The sequence below is a fragment of the Schistocerca serialis genome, chromosome 8 (genome assembly GCF_023864345.2).
Source record: "Schistocerca serialis cubense isolate TAMUIC-IGC-003099 chromosome 8, iqSchSeri2.2, whole genome shotgun sequence".
NCBI lineage: Eukaryota > Metazoa > Arthropoda > Insecta > Orthoptera > Acrididae > Schistocerca > Schistocerca serialis.
Window position 1 is genome coordinate 203,873,622 of NC_064645.1, and position 13,070 is coordinate 203,886,691.

The 13,070-nt window shown below is 38.2% G+C and overlaps 1 long non-coding RNA gene across 1 annotated transcript in view; it reads right to left on the bottom strand.

Annotated features, from left to right (window-relative positions):
- The window catches only part of LOC126416691 (uncharacterized), a 398,529-nt gene extending 388,367 nt beyond the window's left edge, over window positions 1-10,162 (bottom strand). The window contains exons 1-2 of the long non-coding RNA XR_007575496.1: window positions 10,034-10,162; window positions 7,289-7,497 (exon numbers count right to left, since the gene is read on the bottom strand). This is a non-coding gene — a long non-coding RNA (uncharacterized LOC126416691). The remainder of the gene's footprint in view (window positions 1-7,288; window positions 7,498-10,033) is intronic.
- Window positions 10,163-13,070: the final 2,908 nt, after the last annotated feature.

The window sequence follows — 13,070 nt, forward strand, 5'->3', positions numbered from 1 at the left end:
GTTGTCAAGCTAATAGATAACTATCCTCTTCTAATAGAGGGTTGGGATAAATAAGTATATATGAAATGGTAGATGATCAACCAACTGTTGACACATTAGCATTACTTCATTTGAAAAATTCACTAAAAATAATCCAGAAAGACAAAATAAAGTGGCTCAAACTTATAAATTAGTTAACTTCTGAAACAATATTATGAAAACGAAAGTTGCTACTCATCATATAGTGGAGATGCTGAGTCACAGAAAGGCACAACAAAAAGACTGCCACAAATAAAGCGCTTAGCCAGTAAGGCCTTCATTAAAAATGGACGACAGACACACACACACACACACACACACACACACACACACACACACACACACACACACGCACGCGCCCGCACGCACATGCAAATGCAACTCACATGACTGCAGTCTCAGGCAACCTTCTGAAACTATGATCTAAGAGTTCTTTAGCAACTAAATAATCAGTGTGTTCTAACACAACATCACATGAGTATTAACTCTGTAAGAAATGTAATTAACCGGCAACATGCCTACAGAAAAAGCTTTTCTAACATTTTGAATTCTTTGAGGCTTTTAATGATGATGATGATCATCATGACCATGATGTAGTTGTTGATAATGATGACGATAAAAATGATAAAAATAACAAGGTGAAATGGAAAATTGGCAGCTAAGGCACTGAAAGAGGTATCATATCCACAGAGCATCTAATATGAGTCAGAGACACTGGTAATGAATGAAAATGAAAATATATCTGACTTTCTCAATTCACTACTTTCTCAAATAATATGATGAGTTCCTGTAGATGACATGAGCACTTCATAATGTTGGTCCTGGCGATTTAGTGGTAAAGCACATGGCTGCATACTGAAATGTCACAGAATCAAATACCCCATGGAATATTTGAGTTTGCCTTTAGCTTAGTAGAGTTGGCGAAAGGAGATCCCCGACAGCTGCAGTGGACTTGGTGTGGCTGCTGTGGGTGTACACCTCAACCAATCATGTAACGTGATTTTGTATACATCTCTATGGCAACGCCTCACTGTTATCACAGCTGTAACTACTTTTTTCACCTGCAGCCATTTGCACTTCACAGTTGAAAACTGTCAGGAGTCTTCTTTTGCTAGGTATGCTATAGCCTCTAATTCCCAATTATGCAAAGGTTCACCAGGAACAACACATGGTTCAGATTCCAGTACATTCTAAAAGCCGTATTACTTGTTAAAAGACTGCAGCCCAACATTTGTTCCAATCTGTATCAGTACAATGCCAGAAATAAAGAAAATTTTTACATCAGCAGCCACAGAACAGCACTCTATGAAAAGGGCCCACAATATGTAGGTTTAAAGTCAGCCAATACACTGCCCAGTAAAGTTGTGACCCTAGGCAAAATTAAGCCTTAATTTCAGCTAAGGAAATTCCTGTTACAAAATCCATTTTACACATTAGAATACCATACTTAAATGCAGCATATGAAACGCTCAGAAAACTATGTAAATGGTGTTAAGCAAACCATTTTATATGTAACTTAAACATATTGTTAATCAATGACATATTCAGAAGAATGTATTATTGCGCTATGTATCAAGAATTGTAACCTGTTTTTATACAAATGCAATGAGTCATTCGATGTTAAATAAGGTATTATTATTATTATTATTTATTATTAGGTCCCCTTCCATGGTAGGATTACTGGAGTGGGTTAGGAACACACAAGTTATCAGAGTGGTATCAAACTGAAAGATTTTCACCAGGTCATTGAGCCATATAGCATTATTATCATTGTTATCATTATTATTAACATTATCATTATTGCAAATAGTCTTCACGGGTTTGCCACCAGATCACGTTGTGCAAATTCCACAATATTTCCTTGGAGCAACTGTCCAACATCTTCAGGTGATTCAACCTTGCTTGTGGCTAGGTACAACTGCCAGAATCAAGTGTTTCTGTCATGCATCTGTAATCTAGCCACAAGCAAAGTTGAACCACCTGAAGATATTGTTGCTGCAAGGAAATAGTGTAGAATTTGCAAGTGATTTGGTGGCAATCCCGTGAAGACGATTTACAACATATCTTCCGGGAAAGCTTGAAGAATCACACCATCATTATTGCTATTACTATTACTATTATTATTGTTATTATTACTATTATTATTATTATTATTGTTATTGCCTCTTTGGAATCATTTACTAAGGATTGTGGGTGGTAGAACAGCAGTCAAGGACAATACACAACATCTAACTGTGTTGGAGATGAGAGACAACAGTGATATATCAGAAACATTGATATTTAACAGAAATAATACCAACAGTCACACATCAGTATCATGTATTTCCCCAGAATATTAGGCATTTGTAATTCTGTTCCTACACACTTGCAATGGGTATTGTTTTGAACGTGTACTGTAAAATAAACTTAACAAAATGAAGATTCATTACATATTTTAACTATTACATATGTTGCAGCCACTGAACACAACCAAGAAAGTGTTGTGAACCTTGACTCAGAGGACATCTCCCTCTGTTTGTCAACAGCTGTCACTGTTTATCATAAAGTGTATTCATTAGAGGTACTGGAAAATCTCAAGCACAAGTGCCTGATACTCTGTGTTTTAGCAAGATATTACTTGAGAGTTGTGATTTCTTACCCAACTGAGGGAATATTTGCAAAAGCTGGCAACACTGTCAGATGTTGTAATAGAGCAGCGATGGCCACAACATGGCTCATGAGTTGTATGTGGCTGTTGCTCTTATCTCAGCAGTGCTGTAAATGTGCAAGCTTGCTGTTGCATAGATAATGCTGTATACGGCAGTTAGCAATCATTCAGTCACTACCACAGCAAGCAAGATGACTATCATACCCATGCAGAAACACTGTTTACATGAAACTATGATTACTACTGGTGCCCTTACTGTTACAATGTTGTCTAAGAAGCATAAATATGGGGAAGAGACTGTAGTGTTTAGCAAAGATTGATGAGAAGAATTTGTTTTTGTACAGAGAAAAGACAAACCAGTGTCTCTTGTGTCAAATGATATTGTCACATAGGAAGGCAAGTAATTTAAAACGCCATCACACCACTAATCACAAAGGTTTCACAATAGAATTTCCTGTTGGTACTCAACTGAGGAAAACCAAACGGACATTACCAAAGGAAAAACTTCAACACAAGAGTAGAGTTATGTCCATGTTCACAAAAGGAGCAGATTTAACAACCATAGATGGCTTCATATTGATTTTTGATTTAGTAAATGCAAAGAAACCTTACACAGGAGGTGAATTTATAAAGAAGTGGAAGTTGTCTCTATTCTAGACCCCAAAAATTAGAAACAAAAATCTTTCTTCACAAATGTTAACTAATGGACTCTATATTAAAATACGTTGCTTAAGTTTGCTGCTCCCAAAGGTATCATTACTGGCCACTGCTATAACATTATTCATCTCTTATCAAAAATTCACTAGTTCAGAGCAATGTTGCAAGAAAATAATTCTTCAGTTGCATGGTTTCTGGACACAAACTGTCAATTTACATGTGAATAAAAGACACAAATATTATATAGACTTGCATATACAATGCATGCACTCAATTCCTCGCAAGTTATTCAGAAGAATATTTAGAAAGCACTTAATGAATGAAAGAATTTGAGTCTTGGGTGTCAACACAATTCCACATATAATTAGCTTTTTATCTACTCCTGATTATAATTTTATTTCACGGTAAGTTATAGTCTACATATGTTATTACATTGTTTCAGTCAGAAATATTTCATACAGCTCTTACAATTTTTTAAAATCATTATCATTTCATGTAGTTCTCAGTGATGCCTTCTGCTCAGTTTAAGAATCACAGAAAGTGGGTTAATGGGAACTGTATAATATTAAATATTTTCAAGCCAATAGAATATAAGAGTTTCCTGCCTGTATATTGCAAGAGGTAGGAGCGGGACCAGGTCGTCTACATCTACATCCACACTCTGCAAACTACTGTGAAGTGAATGGCACAGGGTACTTCCCACCGTTAAATTATGAAGGTTTCTTCCTGTCCCATTCACAAATGGAGCACAATATGAATGGTTGGTTAAATGCCTCTGTGTACAGTGCTATTAGTCTAATCCTATCCTGTGGCCCCTATGGGAGCAATATGTAGGAGGTTGCAATATATTCCCAGATTCATCAATCATATTGGTTTGCAAGCCACCTAATTTTGTACAGGTTATCTTATTCATGTAAATGCTGTGATCACAAGTCCTCCATCACTTGCTATATGCAAAAAGCAGACATTCACTTCAACAAGATTACACAGATCATTGATAAACAGTTGAAACAATGTTTGATATCTCCCTCAGTTATGCATTTACTTCATGGTGAATTATCCCACCTCTGGTGACTTAATATGATGAGCCTCCCTCAATTTCACATTTATTATGATGGCTTACCCCATCTCTAATGAGCTGATGTGATTGTCCATGATCGCTTCGGGGTATCAATAATTAAAAGAACGGCTTACCCCATCTCTAATGAGCTGATGCGATTGTCCATGATCGCTTCGGGGTATCAATAATTAAAAGAACATGTGTCCAGAAAACTGCACTAGCCTACGAAAAAATGTTCTTCATTACTCTACAGTACTTCAAGAGGATAAATGAAACTTCTATAAAAATATTCAATGACTTACCTAATGACAGTGAAATGCCATTAAACCAAACTAAAGTATGTCAACTAAGTTAACAATTTTTCCCCAGAAACTAGCAAAATCTTTTGTGCCAACATACTTAAGCTGATAAACTCAAACTAGCTCATACACACAAATGTATCAAACAAACTCTTTACAGCTTCGGAAAAACCTTTGTTCCACATCATCACAAATTGTTTTGAATGTTAATTATTGTCCATCCAACACAGTAACTTGCCACTGACAGAGCATAAAATGATAGGCAAATAAATAGTAAGAAAAAAGATGCCAAAACAAAATATAATTACAATAGGAACGCACCAAGCTTTTTATAATACGGTATATTACACAACACAGTTGAACTGCTCCATGTGCTTAAAAACCGAGTTATGTGATCTCGCTTTTTCCATGCAGTGACAGGCATAACAACATACAAGCAAATATAAAATGTACACTTAAGTAAGAGAGCAAAAACTGAAAGTCACTTAAATGAACACTGAGAATTCATTTGCCTTCTTGATTTGCAAAAGAATTCAGCAGCAACTTGATTAAGATGTAGCTCAAATATATGTAGCTAGCTATTTGCATTTGAGAGCTATTACATATCCATGAATGGAAGGTGCACAACAAACATTTTAAGAGATTATCAAAATAGCAGTTCAGGGGTATGTCAGACTTTTAAAAAGAGGAAAAGAAAAATAGTTCACAAACTTCACATCATTTCCAGTTCTGAAGATAAACAATCCTTAAGTTGACAGATTTTGCTGCTCCATTAATTTATGACTTGTGATATCATATCCTGGTAAGTTCATAAATTGGACAGAGATTTTTTGTTGCTGTATGAGTACAGTGAGAAGGATACACATGGTTCGTTCACAACTGTGTTGAAGGCACCTCTCTGGGGAGCTGAATACTCAGCTATAATTCATATTTTAGAACTGAATCATCTTTTAAATAAGCTATAAAGTGTATAAGCTGAATGCTGAAGCACCTCTCCGGGGAGCTGAATACTCAGCTATAATTCATATTTTAGAACTGAATCATCTTTTAAATAAGCTACAAAGTGTATAAACTGAATACTAGAAAAAAACTCTTCTCCATTAACTATAAGAACTTCTACTCTTCTCCATTAACTATAAGAATTTCTACTCTTCTCCATTAACTACAAAAACTATTCTCAGTAATTTCTGCATACCTGTTTGCAAGTGGTCAATATTTAATCATTTACACATCTGTTCAGTTACTTCTGGTAACACATTGCATGCCATTATGATGTATATTATGCTTCTGCCATATGAAATATGACACTAATTAACCAATTCAATAACAAACATTATTAACAAATAAATACAAAAAACTGACAGATAGTGTTTAGAAAAAAGTATGACTGCAGTTGTATTTTTGTGAGACAATAAAACACAAAGTTCTTTAAAAATATTAGATGATTAGATGACATTTGCTGAGTGGGATATAGTAACATAACGTACTGCTTGGGAAATGCACACTGTTTGAGGACATACTATTGCTCACTTGTAAGATGGAGTGTTCTGTGCACTGTGCCTGCCCATCAACCAATACTTCATCATACATAAGCATTGTAATGTGTGCTTTCATCACTGTGTTTTTCATTTTTACTTTTATTATCAATTGCCTCTGTGACAAGATAACTCTCTATAGACTTTACTTAGCTATTACAATCTGATAAAACTGCCTGTTGATTTATCTATATCACTAAATACATATCTCTATATTGTGTGGTTTTAGTTTATTAGTTAGAGAATGACATTTTCACTTTTAACATATATTTGCTGCCGGGGCAGATTAGGAAATAAAACATACAGAATGTGAGAAAGAGAAAAATGCTCCTGGTGCCACCTCAAACACTCTCATTAGCACATAATCATGTTTTGTTATGAAATTGTCAAGGAGATGTAATCAGTATCACACATTTAGGTCCTACTGTACAGCTCATGTCTAGTTTTATCTGTGTGGCATTACAAAGAGGCCTACACTTAATAACTAATTTGCAACTTTACACTGAAACACTATGGCAAGTAATATGTTTTAATGTTCAAGAAAAGTATTTAGGTAGTGCATGCTGTTTAAGTGACAATAGCAATCAAAAATATAACCAATATCTGATGCATCTAGGAGAGGTGTTACTCAGTGAGAAATGTTATTTCTCAAAGTGGTAGAGAAAACACTTTTCCTATCCTCATATTTTGTTTTGTAACATTAACATTACTCTCTGTTTCTGCACTTAAAAATTACCTGTGTGCTTCATTATAAGTCATATACACAATGTGTGCTTTAATTTTGTTGCACTTGGTTTTGCGCTGCATTTAAAACTCACACAATACGTAAAATTATCACACACATAAGTTTATCAAACCTGCACAACTATTTTCCAAATACTTCACCATTTCAAATTACCTGATTTTGAAAGAAACAAATACGTAAAGAAACTAAACATTAGATAACAGTGAAGAAAGCATATGGAGAAACAAGGTAACATATCTGAGAAACTTACCTGTCAAGCATGAGTAATCCAAGTTAGACTATGACATTTCACTCACAAACAACACAGCATTAAGTGAACACACCCACCAGTGAAATTGTACCGATGTTGACTGCTCCAAGGCACAGCGGCAACTGGTGACGGAGCTGTGCTCCCATCTGATTGGCTACAGAGTGCAGCATCTCTGCGCTTGCTCAAATGCGGAGGGTGTGCTCCTCTCGTTCAGCCAATCATTGTGCGCCTGGGGTCCCTCGTCTTTTAGCAGTCATTTATGAGCTCCTCCATGGTGCAACCCTTTCTGCAATGGAAGGGGTTAGCACAAAAGACTGTCCATAATCCCACTACTAAAAAAGTTCCCACTACCAGCCATTTCATTTTTCCGGGCCCCTCTGTTTAACATTTCCACCCCTCGTACTCTGAAAGGGTTGGTGTGAGACTCAGAGCAGTGGAGGGGATCTCTCTCACTGCAGTTCTATTGAAGAGTGATTTATCTGAAAGGGGTGTGTCTACTCCCATAAAACTATGCATGGCCTATTATTGAAAATAGTATTATTAATCAAACTGGAAATAACCATATTATTGTTATGTCAATTAGAGTATTTTATTCTCATTTATCTACAAAAATGTGCCACTAAGCATGCTAAACTGCTGTTACTTTCTCTGTGACATTTGTTAGTGTGCTGAAAACATTACCTCAAATGAAATGAGGTTGTACATTTACAAAAGATGTAAAATCAAATAGGCTATATGGCTACATAAAATTATACAGCAACCCAAACTTACTAGGGAGCATCAGACTAAAATAAATCACACTGGATACCAATGCACTGGGTAATATTTTGAAGCCATGTAAGTCAAAGGGTATAAGCTATATTTAAAATAAGCGCACAAAAACTTCTCTGCCAGTTTGGAATCCGTACATCATTGTTTCTCTTTAAAAGGTGGTTGGAAACAGCGCTTGCAGAGTCGCTTTTTTAGCACACTTGCAGAGTCGCTTTTTTAGCACACAATGCAGTGCGTATTGGCGGAGGTTCTGTCAACCCTTTCCATTGTGAATAGCTCCTGTGTATGTTCCCTTAGCCCCCGCCTTCCACTCCCCTCGCTTATTCAGGGAGACGCCTGCCTTTCAACTCTCTCCCTAATAAAAGCGGGAAAAAAGAGAGGGTACATCGTTGTGAAAGGGTTCACAACGTACGCTGGATTGGAGCGTGCCATACAATAAAGCTTTAAAGCCCAGCCTAAACACAGACACCCCACCCCTTTCGTTCCTTGGGCGCAAACGCACAAAAAATACTCGGTAGAAGTCATACAAGGAAATTCATTAGAACAGTTCCTAGAAGATCGGCTTGCCGTTCAAAAATTGTTATAGTAGACAGAAACGGCGCCATAGGCAAAAAACAGATACATCCATTAATACTGTAATAGCCAACCACTGTCTGGGTTGTCGCTGAAATAATAATGCATTTAATTTGCTGCGATTTTGTTATTTACCTCCGAAACTAACGTGTGATTAATGAAACTTAGCTAGGAGGCGGCTAGATTTCGCAAGCCGAAGCGTTTTACAAACTGAAGTGTTTAAGAAATCTGCATTTTAAACCCTGCGAGTCGGTGCTGTTCGAAACAAGTGAACTTTCGAGATGAAACTGTACTAGCGCCCCACAATGAGGCTTAACGATGCCACCAACATTTCTGTGATGCGCATTTAATGGGTTGTAGGCCTTAATACCCTTTTTTAAAAATAGTTTCATACAAAAATACTTCAGCTTTCTGTAATGGTTGACTTCGGTAGTGGAGTAGACTGCTCAGTGCGGTATATTTAAATAAGACAAAACAGAGAGAACAGCTTTTTTAACATCGAATTTTTATGTAACGAGAAAGTTTCACTTTGAAAAGTCTCATTTTATTATATTCACATTACCGTTACTATTGCAAGTAGAAGAAAGATTGTTTTATAATTCACCGTATGTTTTTATCGTTTTATTTAAAGCAGATAAAAAAGAAAATAAATCTCTTTTCATGTCTTAACACCACTCAGCTTTCTCATCATCACACTAGTAATCATTCAAGTCAACAGAACATGAAAATTTACTTCGTTTTAAGGTTATGTCAGTAGCGTCATCATGCTTTGTTACTTTTTCGTTTAACGAAATTTTTGCTAGTACGCGATGGTCCATTTATCTTCGGTTTCAACATCTCTTTAGCAGACACGTGGCACCAACTCGGTTTTGACAATACTCAAATATGCCATTTGCCATCATTTTGTTAAAGAAATTAATCTCATTTTTTTTAACATTTGCTCTACACTTTTATTGCGTTCAGTGGTTTCTTTTCTTGTGTAACGTAAGCCCTTTAAAAAATATCGTGTTCATTTAAATAGTAAGCGTAATCATTTGTAAAACAAATATATCTCGCTTTAGGTCAAATAAGTGTTTCTCAGAATTCTACGAACGATTTTTAATTGAACTGACATCAACCATTGTTTCGGCAATTTAATGTTCTCAGACTAACGAGTGTGTAATGTATGTAACCCTGAGTACAGTTTGCACGTATTCCTTTCTAATTGTTGAATAACATTGAGAGCAGTATTTGTTTTGGCGTTATAGTAATTACTTTTACTAGACAGTTAAGAAAAAGGTGAAATTGACTAGTTCGAACCAAAGTAACGAAAAAATTTTCTTCGATCCAGCGTACAGGATTACACTTTGTGGCATGAAGTTCCTAATAACTGTTTAAAGCAGCCGCCAATGTCCTGCGTTTACTCCCAAATCTCTCCGCTGCTACGTGAAGGTATGTGAAACTTATCATGGTAAGCTGTCGGTCTGTTGGACACGTACCGTACACTGTGGGTGGTATTCAAAATGAGCAAGTTATTTTCTGGAATCGTCTATCTCTCCCACTGTCACTTTAGTACAAACATAAAGTACATACTGCACGTCAACACGAAAAGCACACGTTAATTCGACATGCGCTTTAGCTGATCTAAAAAAAAATTCTCTCGCAGCTGGGACAGAGCAGTGACGTAGCAATGCGGAGGGAGGGGGGTGGGGGGAGGGTGCAACGAAGCAGTGTTATTTCTTTCTTCTGATTAACATTCTGTCCGGGGCCCGCAGAGTCGGTAGAATACTAACACTAACTTATAGTCGGTCTATCTACAGTGAGCTCACCTTAGTGGAATTTGCGGGGAGAGGGGAAAGACAGTATCTGCTTCCGAGCGTGACTAGCGGTGTGGGGGACAGCGTCTCGTGAATACTGACAGAGCAGGTTTCGTGATAATCATCTGCTGTGATAGAAATATCTCATGCAACTAGAACAATTCTGAAAGCGCAATGTACAAAGAGGTGACGAAAGTTATGGGATATCCCTTAATATCGTGTCGGATCTCGTTTTGCTGGGCGATTGGAGCAACTCGACGTGGCGTGGACTCAATAAGCCGTTGGAAGTCCCCTGCAGAAATATAAGGCCGCCCTACCTACATAGCCGTCTATAATTGCGAGCCGGCCGGAGTGGCCGTGCGGTTCTAGGCTCTACAGTCTGGAGCCGAGCGACCGCTACGGTCGCAGGTTCGAATCCTGCCTCGGGCATGGCTGTGTATGATGTCCTTGGGTTGGTTAGGTTTAATTAGTTCTAAGTTCTAGGCGACTGATGACCTCAGAAGTTAAGTCGCATAGTGCTCAAAGCCATAATTGCGAAAGTGTTGCCGGTGCAGAACTTTGTGGCCGGTGCAGAATTTTGTGCACGAACTGAGCTCTCGATTACATCCAATAAATGTTCGATTGGATTTATGTCAGATCAAATAAATGTTCGATTGGATTTATGTCAGGCGATCCGGATGGCCAAATTATTCCCTCGAACTGTCAGAACGATCTTCAAACCAATCGCAAACAATTGTGGCCCGGTGATACGGCGCTCGGTCATCATAAAAATTCCATCGTTGTTTGGAAACATGAAGGCCATGAATGGCTTCAAATGCCGAACATAACCATTTCCAGTCAATGATCGGTTCAATTGAACCAAAGGACCCAGTCCATTCCATGTAAACATACGTGTATACCGCTCTTATGTGACGTTTGTCACATCAGTGTAAAGACGTTCGCGTTTAAATGCGGTATGACATGACAGCAAGAACACACAGTGTTCACGTACAATATTTGGCAATACAGTTACTGGAATGCATTCTAACCGCGCTTCGTACCAAAATGTGGCGTCTCGTGAACAGATCTTGTATCTGGTGGGCGCGCGTGCTGTTGTTTAAAGAGTGATTTGGGGGGGGGGGGGGCGGATGTTGCAAGAAACAGTGTTGTAAAAGTTACACATACTAAGCTCGCTTCGGTGTGGTTTGCGGGGAGAGAGGAAAAAGCATATAGTATACACGTAAACTAAGTTGACACTCGGCGCGGTGGCTGATGGGAGCTACTGTAAATGGGAAATCTCTCCCATCACCGGCCGCGTCGAGTGCCAACTTAGCTTGTGCCACACCAGGGGGAAGGGGGGGGGGCGGTACTGTTATGGTGAAAAATGTCACACAGAAGTATAATCAGACTTCGCTCAACGATCGTCTCCCATAACGGGTAGTAAAAAAAAAAGATGACACTCTTAGCGATCAGTATTTCGGATAAAGAGACTGTTTTGCGCTTTTTCTGTTTTGAATAACCATTTCAGCAACCACCTTCTCACCTAGAGCGGCCTCTTTGGCTTCTATGAATAGACAATAATTCACACACCCCTATGACCAGTGGCAAATACATACGGATGGGAGGGGGGGGGGGGCACGCATTGCCATCCACGCCGCGCCGTCCCGCGCGAGTCAGCCCGCATGCTGTTCGTTGGTTTCTTTCGTCAGTGGACTCGACTGAATCGAGTTATCGAGTACTTGTACTTTCCTATGTAACACGCAAGTACGCGTGATCGTATGTTATACGTTTCTGCCTGAAACATAGGTAACTAACACATACCTACGAGAAAAGTCGCGGCCATTGTAGTGATCTCGATACGTTATTCTGTCTCGCATTTGTTCGAGAAAAGTCGCAAATATTCTACTGTTGTCTTGTACACAGAACCTTCGATACGTAGCGTTGTAAATACGGACTAGTCGCCGAATAGGAAGCTAGTTTAAATTCAGAAGGAGAAATATTATATTTATATAGAATTCATCATTTAAAGAAGAGAACCACAATTGTAACTTTTTTATGTCATAAGATGGCATTGTCTTGTATATGTATATAAACAGTTTAAATAAAACTTTCTTAAACTTTGCATGTGACTTGATTATTTTTTATTACGGTAAAAGTAAAGGTAGCTCAATATATCTTTAGCGCCTTCTCCCTGAGGTTTTTCTGTGTCCGCCACTGCCTATGACTATTTTGTACAGCAGAAGCTTCGACAATGCCGTATTCAGCTGTACTGGTCGCGACGCATCTCGCGCGTCAATTGTCTGACATGGTTTCCCGTAGTTTCCGTTTTCACAACAGGCAAATTCTGAGACTATATCCTTCGGGCCGTAGTTTTTTCCCTTCCTTGAGTCGTCGAAAGCCTTCAGAGTGAGTGTGACGTTAAACCTCTTGCAAAACATAAGAATTAAAAAAAGACATAAATTACAGCAATAAATCGTCAAGTCATTTACAGTTACTTGAATTCTAATTCCATTCTTCGTTCTTTCTGCAAGAATTTCTCGACCGAGCTTTGGTAGACTTTGTATGTACCAACATCTCGCAGCTTCGAAAGCAACTGTTTCTCACTGGAGATGGAGTTTAGATTATGCATGCGATGCTGAAACGGTGTTACACGAGCGTATGTGAATCCAGTTCAAGAGCAAAAATGACCCATCGACAGATGATGTCTTGGATGGAATTGTTGCAGTGAGCACGGCCAGTT